The 13,266-nt window shown below is 36.3% G+C and overlaps 1 protein-coding gene across 1 annotated transcript in view; it reads right to left on the bottom strand.

Annotated features, from left to right (window-relative positions):
* adgrv1 (adhesion G protein-coupled receptor V1) overlaps nucleotides 1-12,877 on the bottom strand; it is a 160,220-nt gene extending 147,343 nt beyond the window's left edge. Inside the window, exon 1 of the mRNA XM_067406079.1 lies at nucleotides 12,740-12,877. The gene's annotated coding sequence lies outside the window, so the exon portion shown is untranslated. The remainder of the gene's footprint in view (nucleotides 1-12,739) is intronic.
* Nucleotides 12,878-13,266: the final 389 nt, after the last annotated feature.

Below are 13,266 nucleotides of genomic sequence, written 5' to 3'. Positions count from 1 at the left end.
GACTTAAAATGAATGAAATTAAGTTGTATTAAAATAATCAAACTTAATTAGCTCATAAAATCAATGTGTAAACTGATTGTTATATTACATTACATTACATGATCTCCTCAAAAACTATTGCTTTAACACTAGAACTACTGGAAATCTCTAAATAATGGCCGTAGTTCATACTAGACTGCACCAAATGTCATTTTTGTCATGTCATATTTACAATTCGAAGCTTCAATTGAGGTTGTAAAATGTCTGTCATACCTGTATGTCTGTCATATTTTCTGATGGCATCACCCTAAAAAAAAAAGTGTCAAATTCCTCAAACAAAATCCTCAATTTTAATAAAATCGAACAATATGGATTAAATGGAGCACCGAGCACCAAGCGAACAAAGATAGCAAACACTGAAATAATAAGTTGCATACGCCATCTGTAATGCGTACGGTCAATTTGACCATTATGGCCATTCTAGGTAGAAATACTGAGAACTATTTTGTGTTTTGTAATTTTAATAAAATAACAATATTAGAACAAAATATAGAAACATTTAGGAAAAGTCAGGGTATAATAGCTATATGGGTTTTATTTCAACAAAGTTATTATACTGCAAAAAAAAAAAAAATGGTTAAAATGACCGCCTTTGTAGTTCTAATGTTAATAAATTGCATGTGAACATATGAAGAACATATGAAAATTCTTGAATAAAAAAAAAAAAAAAAAAAAAAAAAATTGTGTATTGGTTAAATTTAATGTATTAACCCACTCCCACTCCCACCTTAAGAAAAATATTAAGTTTTATTTATATAGCACCTTTCCAGAGCTCAAGGATGCTTTACAATGTACAATTAACAAGGAAGAGATGATATGAGTAGACAATGATGAGAAACAATAATGATGAGAAAAAAACATGATGATTTAACGATCACACTTAATATTTTACATAAAATATACAAACATATAGCCTTTATATTTTAAAAAGAGGCTCCCTCGCAAGAAGATCCTCGTATACGGTGGTACTTGGCATCAAAACTTTTGAAAACCCCTGTATTTTAGAATTACATTGTTAGCTTAGCAACTCCAAAGAGTGTTTTTTTTTATTATATCTGAGTTGCTGCCTGATTGTTCCAAATTGGTCACTTATGAGGTTCCACTTCAGTTAGGATGCTGCCTAGGCAGTAGGTATCAAGGTATCTTAATGTTTTGAAAAAGAGCCATTATGAATATTAGCAATACTTAAAGGTGCCCTAGAACGTTTTCAAAATATGTAATATAAGTCTAAGGTGTCTCCTGAATGTGTCTGTGAAGTTTCAGCTCAAAATACCCCATAGATTTTATTTAATTAATTTTTTTAACTGCCTATTATGAGGCATCATTAACTATGCACAGATTCAGCGCGCAGCCCCTTTAAATCTTGCGCTCCCTGCCCCCGAGCTCTCGACTATAATACAGTGCATTAACAAAGTTCACACAGCTAATATAAACCTAAAATAGATATTTACAAGATGCTCGTCATGCATACTGCATGCATGCTTCGAATCAAGTGAGTATAGTATTTATTTGGATGTTTACATCCATTACATGGCTAAAGCTAACATTACACAATGTTGGAGAGATTTATAAAGAATGAAGTTGTGTTTGTGCATTATATAGACTGCAAGTGTTTAATACTGAAAATAGCGACGGCTCTTATCTCCGTGAATATAGTAATAAATGAGGGTAACATTAACCACATTTAACAGTACATTAGCAACATGGTAACAAAACATTTAGAAAGACAATTTACAACTATCACTAAAAATATCATGATATCATGGATCATGTCAGTTATTATTGATCCATCTGCCATTTTTCGCTATTGTCCTTGCTTGCTTACCTAGTCTGATTATTCAGCTGTGCACATCCAGACATCCTACCCTTGTCTAATGCCTTGAACATGGGCTGGTATATGCAAATATTGGGGGCGTACATATTAATGATCCCGACTGTTACGTAACAGTCGGTGTTATGTTGAGATTCGCCTGTTCTTCGGAGGTCTTTTAAACAAATGAGATTTACGTAAGAAGGAGGAAACAGTGGTGTTTGAGACTCACTGTATGTCTTTTCCATGTACTGTACTCTTCTTATTCAACTGTGCCAAGGTAAATTCAATTTTAAATTCTAGGGCACCTTTAATTTGTAGGTTACGTTACTGCAATGTACAGTGTATGTCTATCTTAAAGGGATAGTTCACCCAAAAATGACAATTTGATGTTTATCTGCTTACCCCCAGGGCATCCAAGATGTAGGTGACTTTGTTTCTTCAGTAGAACACAAATGATGATTTTTAAGTACAACCATTGCTGTCTGTCAGTCGTATAATGCATGTCAAATGGCAACACAATATATAAGAGTCAAAAAAACATGCACAGACAAATCTAAATTAAACCCTGCGGCTCGTGACGACACATTAATGTACTAAAGACACGAAACGATCTGTTTGTGCAAGAAACCGAACAGTATTTATATAATTTTTTACCTCCAAAACACCACTATGTCCAACTGCCCTGCGCATCCGGTTGGTAAGGTCTGAACATGCTCTGACAATGGAAGTGATGTCTCGCACTCATTGAAGCAAAACGCGAGAGATCACTTCCGTCGTCAGAATGCAGTTGGACATAGTGGTGTTTTAGAGGTAAAAAATGGTATAAATACTCTTCGGTTTCTTGCACAAACCGATAGTTTCGTGTCTAGTACATCAATGTGTCATCATGAGCCGCATGGTTTAATTTGGATTTGTCTGTGCATGTTTTTTTTACTCTTATGTATATTGTGTTGCCATTGACATGCATTATACGACTGACAGTCTGCAACAGTTGGAGGTAAAAAAATCATATTTTTTTTCTGCTGAAAAAAAAACAAAAACAAGGTCACCTACATCTTGAATGTCCTAGGGGTAAGCAGATAAATATCACATTTTCATTTTTGGGTGAACTATCCCTTTAAGACTGGCTCAGGGTCATTTGGGGTTATACTGGTCAAAGCTGATCAATTATGACTCAGCAACTTGGCAGACTGACTTTCCTGTAGCGGTAACACCAAAAGCTCAGTCACTGCTTCATTATACTTTAAAAACTGATGAAGGATACAGATCCTCACCCATCTGACACTGACCAAATTACGTATTTGATCAGCTTAAAAAAAGCACAATAACAACCAGACTCTTAATATAGCCCATCCGTTTTGGTGAATAGGCTCATATGTGAATAATAAACTGAAGTAAACCACATGAGTTTTCAGTATTACACACTGATATGTAGTAACAGCAAAACACACACATGAAGCAGCAGAAATTAGACAACATGCTCTGTTACCTCAGAAACCGACCTCATTCAGAAAGTTCTGGGAACTTTCAGGGCTCCCATATATGGAGAGCTCAAAACCCAATAATTGCCACTTGTGTTGTAGCCCCTCAAGTATTTTTAGACAGGCCGATATCCTGAACATCTCGAGGTTGGGAAACTAAAAACATTTAATAACTGAGTCTAGTTAAACATACATCATTACATCTGAAGAGAGTATCTTAAGACCACAGCTTTTCATTGGCGAGACACTCTTTTGGTGAACGTTGCCCAAAATGTTTCTGTTTATTTTGAAAGATACAGGGAACCTAGAATTAGTGCACAAAAGTGTGCATGTGAGTGGGTGCTGAGAGGGTAGAGTACGAGGAGATGCCATTCCTTCTGAGGAATGAAAGCAGAGAATAAGAAAATATCCGCTTGAAATAACAAGAAATAACAAGAAATAACAAAAGCTTTGTTTCCGTATTGTCATATGTTACTTTTAAACCCGAAATTAGCTTCTAGTCGAGGAACTATATGTCAATCAAGTCTATGCTGGCCGGAGAGCAAAGAGAAAAAAAAAGAAAATCTCTCAAAGGTATTGTCCTCAGGCCGTCGTCTGACCCTTTCAACTTGAGCCAACTGCATCCTGCGTCCTTGTTCCAAAAAACACAATGACTTTTTTCCACTCTCAATATATGGGTAAAGGACCAGAGAAAAGATCCCATTGAATTTCACATGGTGAACGTTCCCGAGGCCGCAGAACTCCATGACCGATGGGCTACTGCAGCAAACAATGGATGAGAGTGAAGAGAAATGCACTTTCAAGGGATTAAACAAGGAAAAGCCTCTCAATGGCAGCGAAGAGAAGAAAAGCAAATTATAAAGCTTATTGCTTCATCGTATGTAGCCAGTCGGACCTTGGCTGAAATGCTAATTGCCTTTCTTTTCAGCGTCACACACTGAATCGGGGGTGTGTGTGCTTGAGAAAGGCAGGGCACTCACGATTCACAGACAGACGCACACACACTGAAGATTTTAGGAGGCTCAGTGTTGTACTCTTTTTTTTTTTTTTTTTTTTTGCAACATTGTTTTCTCTACTTTTTCTTCTTTTCCCACTCTTTTTCAAAACGCGGGTACTTCAGCCTTCCAGTAGACCGAATCAAGCCCCCATTCAGACAGATAGTTCTCTTTCTCCCTCAGTTTTCCCTCCCATACCTCATTTAACGAGCGAGAGATGTGGGAAATTTCTGTCCCGGCCTCTTCAATCTGCTGAGTTTGGCAGCCACAGGACAGATGGCTGGATTGAGGACAGAGCAAATCCCTGATCAAGTGTAGCTCCCTCGCTGACTCTGAATCAGTGGCTGCGGACCCACAGAGCCGGCAATAAAGTTTGGGTTCCCACATTATTGTCCAAAGTGTCAAATTTTACACCTGTTCTCCTACTTTAAATTCAATGATAACTGTAAATAAGGCAGTTTTATGTAATTTCTCCCTCAAAAAAGTGTAAACGCAAATACTTTGTTTGAGCATCCCAACCAACCCAGCGCAGCAACACTGGCTCAAACAATCGTGTAGGTTTGAGGCGGGGCTCTGTGTTTTTATGATGAATGGCAAATGAGGAAGTGGTCAGGAAACCTGTTTGAAAACAGTTACTACTTTTGCAATTCTGTTTTGCGATACTATTGCTACAAGAATATGCTTTCCTTCTGTTACAGTTAAAAAACGAAAACTATATCAAAACATTTTCATAAACTGAAATTTAAAAAAAAGGCAGTGACTAGATGCTATTTACACTAAGCACAAATAGCATATTTTCTTACCGATAGATGCTATTCACACAAAGTGAAAATAACATATTTTTCTTACTGATAGATGCTATTTAAACTAAGTGAAAATATCTATATATTCTATTTACACTAAGTGGCAACAGCAGCATTTTCTTAGCGATATGCTATTTACACTAGGTGAAAATAGTGATAGATCATATTTACCCCATGTAATAGTATCAGTTCTTTGCATTAGGAGTAAACAGTAATTAGATGCTGTCTATACTTTATATTGGCAGATACTATTTGCACCTCAGTATTTTTGTACATTAACAGGATGCAATAATATCATAGAGTGTAAATGCATTAATTTAACAGTTAATAGTTTTAGAAACATGGTACATGGTAACATGAAAATGCCTTTAGATAGCAATAATACTAGACTGTGCAGAGAAATTAATGTTGTTTAACATTTTGATGGCTAATGATACTAGCCATACCATGTTAAAAGTCAAAACTCAATCAATCAATCTTTTTTTTTTTTTTTTTTTTTTTAAATAAACTTTTTTTAATCTATTTATACTCTGAACACGAAGTAAGACACTAGTCTAAAAATCCTCTGTACACACTAGTATAGATCCTGATCAACAGGTGGGAGGAGGGAGACAGACACAATCCCAGTTTGCTCAATTCCTCCACTTCAGAAATTCCTTCACCATGACGAACCACAATGGGGTAAATACTTGCAAGCAATGGGAGAGAGAAAGCAGGCGAGAGTCTGGAGTGAGGGAACTGGAGGGGGCATGGGGGAAGACGGGGGAGTGAGGGTCAGCAGGACATCTCGCCTCAGGGCCCACCGAAGATAACAGACGTCCAGCCTACAAACTTTCACTCTTGTGAATCAACAAACCGCTTTATGTACAAAATGCCCTACATTTATGCACGATGGATTCAGTGAAATCGGCTGGGTATGGATGAGTAGGCTTTGGCAAATGAAAACGATCCCTGACCAGCCTGCATTGTGTCAGGCAAGCTCTTTCACCAAGCAATAACAACTTAAGAGGGAAAGCTCAAGGAAGAGAGACAGGGCTCTATAGATTTGTTGCCCCCTGGGTATTAGGATAAACACTAAGGAGATAAACAGCCAGGAGGAGGGTCCTTATTGCCCCAACCACAGGTCAGTGCGTCCCTGATGAGGTATCAATAAATGAATGTCTCAACAGGAAATAGGAAGTAGTTTAGTCAGGGGGGAAAAAAAGTATTTCTGTTAAGAATTCTTTACAAATTTTCATTACCACAACTTAACATAATAATACCCTAGAGATTTACACACAATAAATTCTAAACAATTATTGAATGCCAATTCTGCTCATTTATCTTTAGACCAACCACCTTTTTCATAAACCTCATTAAAAATGTATGTAGGGAGCAGTACAGATTTAGTTTTCATTTGAAAAGTGAAAGAGTGAAGGCATGGGCAACTTTTTAAAGCCCAGTTGTGGCTGATTACACCATCAGACTTTTTGGAACGGTCTCAACCCTCTGAAGGGTCTCATATGACCACCACAAATCAATCAACATTAAACCTTGGATGTGTCAGATCATTTCTGTTTATTTTAGCCATTTATGTAACAAATGTAACACTATCTGCTATGTGGACAATTGGACCAAAATCATCTAGAGATCATTCATCAAGCCAGAAATCTTGGAAAAGGTCTACAGAATAGCTTGTGGTATGGATCAATGCCACATGTATCCGTGTTGAATAAATCACATTTAAAAAGAAGCGAGCGATCGAGCCCTGCAGGGAGAACACAGTGTTCATGCGTTAGAGGGCACAGCATGACTCCACACCATGAAACGGGTTTTAAGGACCAACAGTGAAGGTCACAGTTCAAGTTCAATACCCCACAGAAAAAAAAGGATAAAGCTTCTCTTTTGATGCTTAAAGTTGTTCTATAGAACCGCATTCAATAGAGAGAATGTATGCAAGAGTTACCGAGCGAATTAGGTTTTTTACGCTGTTGATTACAAATAGGAATTATATTAGTGACACAACATGGAAAATATATTTTGGAGAAAAAAATATTTCAGAACAAGCTTACTTATACCACAATGGAATAATAAAACAAAACAAAACAAAACAAAACAAAACAAAACAAAACAAAAAACACAAAATAAAATAAAATAATAAAACAAAACAAAACAAAACACAAAATAAAATAAAACAAAACACAAAATAAAACAAAACAAAACAAAAAATAAAACAAAAAAACAAAACAAAACAAACAAAAAATAAAACAAAACAAAACAAAGCAAAGCAAAGCAAAACAATTAGAGAGACTCATGTTTTAAGAAGACAGGGTTTTAAAAAAACAGAAGTTTGTGACACAAAGAAAAAAAAAAAAGGGACAGAAAAAGCTATATGTAGAGCAGTACAAGCACATATTATATTCCAAAAAGAAGTGAATGGTATGTTGACCAAAGACAAACTCTTGAGCAAACTCCATGGCACAATTGTGGCAGACCATGACAAATAAAGAGACCTCAAGATTGCTGCTGGATCTGACTATAGCTTCAGAATATCCTGCCATACTTCCATTCCAGCTCCAGAATAAACAGATACTAAAATACTGTGTGCAATATGTCAGCACACCGCTGAAGATTCACACAGATTAACATACCGCAAAAAAGGTCAATGTCTTCTCTTTATATAACATGACCTGAATCATGTAATGTAACACAAACTCAGTAATTCATACTGCACTCACTGCAAAATGACATAATCCTATATGTTTCACCTTACAAAAGGACAAATTAGAACTAAAGCACTTCAAGTCATGATCGCAAATAAAAATATCTGGATAATACAAGAAATGTCACAAGAAATGTGTAAAAGAAGAAAAGTAATAATAATAATAATATCAAAATGGGACAATTTAATTGAAATAATCAAAACAATTAAAATGATCTTAACATAACCTGATACAAAACTTAAACATAACATAACATAACCATATACGTTTTAATAAAGAAAAGAAAATAAATAAATAAACAGTTTTTTAAATGATTAAATTATGCATAATACTAAACAAAATGCTTGATTAGGTGGGGTTTAAACGAGAACCACAAAACAAAAGACATAAATCGGAGATGAATGGTTTCTCACTGAGAACAGCATTAGGCTATGAAGGATTCTTTATATTAAAACTTTTACAGGAATGACAGTGACGGATTGTTACGAGTCAAACGGTCCACATTTATCAAAATTCAATTTGAATTTAGCCCTGTCTGTGTATGAACTACCAACCCACTCTTCGAAACCCAGTGAAATACTCCCACTGTGTTTTTTACTGCTTTGGGTCTGGGGTCTTTGTGTGGCATTTACAGAAGTGAATTGAGTTTCTCCACATGCTCGGTGACATGCGTGGGGATTTTGTTTTAGCACAGGCCCCAGGCTGGTGGGAACCCTGCTAATTTTGCTAAGAAGGTGTGAAATTATAAAACTGATTAAAAGTGATGTAAACTTGAAAAAAATGCTACTATTTCACCCATGGTTGGTTTCCAAATAGACATTAAATGATCAGGACAGGTGTTAAATAGACACAAAAAGAGAGCATACTGATTAACCCATTTAAATTGACAAAAACCAAAAACTGTTAATACTTTCAAACTTCAACCTACCACTGTTATCACAATAGAGAAATACTTTAATGATTTTCAGAGGTATTCCAAGGCTTTCATTAAAATGAGAAAGTTTTACTTCAATGAGAGTGAAATTACAGTTAACTTTTAAATCAGCACTTCACTCAGTGTCCAGTTACAGTTTTACTTAGTCAGGTATCAAGTTCTTAGAAAACCATTTTGTATATTGACTGCTTCATACATCACTACCATCATTTTTAGCACATACTTTGAAAAGACTTTAAAAATACAAACACATAATGCAGCATCTTCAGGTAGTTTTGTCTCAGCTGACGTGATGTGATTCTACTGCAAGATTAATCCCTGAATCAACAATTTAACTGCTGAAAGCAATGCTTTTATGAACATATAACATAACAGCCTAAGGGTGCATTTCCCGTACAACAACGTGACTTGCTGCTTCATTACTATGGTACGATGCATCATTGAAGAAATCAACTAGCTACTCACGACTGTCTTCCGAAACCGTATTGTCACAAACCTGTCGTTCAGCCACGTTGGTCAATGACCTCACGCAGGTGGTGGAGTAATAACTACTTTAAATGAATCCGTCTGAGATCGAATTAATGCTAGATTTTTTGCTATAAATTATGGACATGGCATCTATGGACTAATTCTCATTTTTCTCAGTTATTTTGCTTTATTTCAAGACATAGGCTCGTTCTGACATACTAGAGCACGTACACATGCGCACTCTTCAAAAACGGTGCTTAAAATCTCTTGACAAACTAATATATGTAAATGACATTTGTATATATTCAAAATAAAAGATTTACATTGACATTGTTAATGTCAGCTTGCTTATTTTGCCACATAAAACTAAGTTCACATAAAACAGGAAACTACACTTCTAACCACAGCTAGAGAGCTGTTGTTCCAACACACAAGTTTGCGACGCAGTTTGCGAATGTTAGCTTGAACTATGGTTTCGGGAAACACCAAATCGTTGAACTATGTTAGTAACGGTGGAACTTGCAATGATAGGTGGCTAACAATGCTTTTGGGAAACGCACCCCTGATTAGTAGATGTTGTTACACAACTGTGCATAATACATATATAGAAAACAGATATTTTTTCAAGTCAATTGCACTATGCTCTAGCAATACTTTGGCTACGGTTATATTTACTTCTTTCCTTTCAGGTTCAGAGTTATTTTTTCAGTGTATTTTCATTGTTCTCTGTGCATTTGACACCTAATCTGTCTTGAGTTTTTTTTTTTTTTTTTTTTTTTTTAACTAATTTTAGGAATAATAATAAATATGATATATATATTTTTTTTTTTATTATTATTTATTTATTTATTTTTTTTATCAAAACCAGCTTACAAAGCACATATGGTCCCCTTGGAGTAAGTTTAAGGACATAATGACAGGGGTTCATGGTAATTCAACACTACATGAATCAATCCATGTTATTGGGGACTCTAAGCATACCAAATGCACACTACTTTTAGACAATGTACAAAAATTAACCAGTGGTAACCTGTTTGCAATAAAACATCTGCTCTACACAATTGTCCTTTAGACATATGGAAGAGGAAGCTACTGTTGTCAATGAACAGACTCAGCTGGTGAAGTACAAAGGGAGAGTGCAGTAGGAAAGAGCCACTGGGAAAAGAATTAAGACAACAAGTCTATTTAAGGAAAAACACTCAAACTAAAACATGTTTCTCTACCGCAGCACAGAATTCGAATAATTCTAGCAATTCCCCATGATGCATAAGACAGGCATGTGTTGTAAGGGATGTAGCTTAGCCCTCCAGCTTTAATGCTTATTCTTTTGTCTTAATTCCACCTGTCTTGTCACGCTGGACCCTGTGTGGTCTGTTTCCTTGTGACATCAATCACAGTGCGCTCCGTCTGTGAGCAGTGCTTCGCACATCTCAGTGGATTTAGTGTTTATGTTACATCCTCTCTGTTTTCTCAACATGTAAGGCCCTATTTAAGGGGAGGTACAAAAACAGGGGCGACCACTGCAAATGTTACACCCAGCCGGGAATCACACGCACTGAATGATGCTCAACTGAAGCTGTATAAGGGGGTGCAAGAAGATCATTCAATCCATTGAGTCACAGTGCATCTATTCAGTAGATAAAGGGTGCCCCTAATGAATTAAACACGAAACAGTATAAAACAGACTACCAAAGATGCCAGCTGATTCACTAAAACAGTAGAAGGACTGGATGAAACCATGCCGAATGTGTCCAGTTTACAATACGTATAGGCCTAATGTTGCATGACTGGTAAGAAAGTACATGACATTTTGTAATTTACAAGCAGTGCTGAGTAGATTACTTATAAAATTGCATGACAAAAAGTTAGAAATGTAATCCATTACCCATTTTAGGTAACTGTTTTTTAATTACTTTTAGATTACTTTTGACCAAACTTGTTTATTGAGTTTGAATTGAATTGAATAGGATAATATTGTACCACACTGATATACTAAGAGAAAAAATATATATATTCCAATATTTGTTATCAACAACATGAAGTGCATTAAACATGGTGTCGGGGTTTCCCAAACTAGGTTCCGTGATGGAACTGGTTGAGCGTTCAATGAGAAGCTAAAAAAGACAAAAGCCTTCCAAAGACATAGCAATATATATTTAAATGACTGACTAATTAAAATAATAATTAATGTGTTAATCAGTTTATTCAAATGCGATGTTGCAATGTTGAGAAAATGTTGTGTAATGTTGCAATGTTGTAAAAAACTTTTAGTATGAAAAATACAGCAGAATAAAGAATAAAAATATGATTTTTTTTTTTTTCTTTTTTTAGAAAGGATAATTTAAAACATGAAAAAGAAGAATTACGGAGAATCAATATGTAATGAATGATTTACTGCCATTGTGTTAATATGTAAACATGTAATCATTAAAGAACTGTAATCTTAGAGTATTTTAAAACATATTATAATCTAATTACAAGTACTTAATTTTCCAGATTAGCCTACATGTATTACTACTCAGCACAAGTATGCCTATATTAGTTGAACTTATGCATAATCAGATAACAGCTTCTTTTTATTGGTTGATATTAATTGTTATCTTAATTAATTGTTGTTGTTATTATTATTATTTATTTTTGCCAAAAAAAAAAATAGTACAAGCTCAATCTGCATGCAAATAAATAATACACACATATTTAACAGATTAGATTTCCTAAAAATGTCATTAAAAAGATGATGTTACTGATTACAATTTCAGTCATATCATGTGAAATCAGTACCAGATAACATTTCAGAAGTAATCAGCCAACACTGCAGGCATCATGACTACCCATGAGGGTGTTACCCTGAAGGGCCCTGACATGACCTAAACTGATGTGCGTAAAGATGAGTGAGATCACCGTTTGAGTTTTGGATGACAGGGGGGTTCGCGAGCGCGTCCCATCTCGAAGCCCCTGTGTGGGGAGGAGCCCCGCCGACTGTTGTTTTATCTCAATGGGAGCGGGAGGAAAGAGACACAAAGCGCGCTGAAGACCCTCACAGTAACCATGGAAGCGCAGGAGAATGGCCTCTCATCCACAAATGATGAATTGATTTAATGCTAAAATGTTAGCGAACGATTATATCTGATGTGTTTATTATTACGAGAAGAAGAACAAAACTACCAACAAAAATCTGTCAAAATTGCCTGTGGATGCTAGTGATTGTACGCTAGAGTTTAAAGAGCAGTCCGTTGTAAAGCCAAATGTGACACAAGCAAACTAACATTTTAAAGTGTGTAAACTCTTGATATTTCATGTTTCTGCCATACTGAAATGAAGAGTTAGCTTATTAAACGTACACCAGGTTCAAAAAATGAGGAAAAACAGCTTATTTACGAATCAAATATCTCGCGCAGCTTGCTGTAATAAACTGACCGTTGAAGCGCTTGTGTCCGGGCAATTTCACTAAATTGTGCCACAAAACAAGTGCCGGACATGTAATGTGATATATAAGTTACTTACCTAACACTTTGTTGTAACACTTCAAGGCAAACGACAAAAGGTCCGGGGTAAATTGCACCGGTCAGCGCTGTGTCCGTCAATGGGATGATAAATACATCGTGACAATCGCGCTGCTCTTCCACTGTTCCTGCACAGAAGTTGTTCTTGAACAGCTTAATCAGTTTGGGTAAGAGTGGGTTTTCTTACAGGACGCTGGGATGATTCTCCAGTCCATGCGAGGTGAGTGTGGATGCGCGTGAATCTCGACATGCGCTGCCATGCAGTCCGTTTAAGCGCTTGTCCCGTCTGAACTAGTGGACTTGGGTAGAGCCTTGTCTTGTCTGAGCAGGGATGTGCTAATCTCATTAACCTCCGGGCTTGAGAGACATAGGGAACAGCTCCACCCAGCGATCTGTCTTCCTCAGGCGGAGAGGCTATTTGTGGAGGATGGCAAATGACGATTCTAAAATCAACCTGTGGCGCACCGCTACACTGCAGCTCTATGATGATTCCCACAAACGATTCAAATGCAAAGCACCCATGATTAA

The sequence above is a fragment of the Chanodichthys erythropterus genome, chromosome 13 (assembly GCF_024489055.1).
Source record: "Chanodichthys erythropterus isolate Z2021 chromosome 13, ASM2448905v1, whole genome shotgun sequence".
NCBI classification, from domain to species: domain Eukaryota; kingdom Metazoa; phylum Chordata; class Actinopteri; order Cypriniformes; family Xenocyprididae; genus Chanodichthys; species Chanodichthys erythropterus.
The sequence above is the reverse complement of the archived record's forward strand: the minus strand, read 5'-3'. Positions and strand labels throughout refer to the sequence as shown.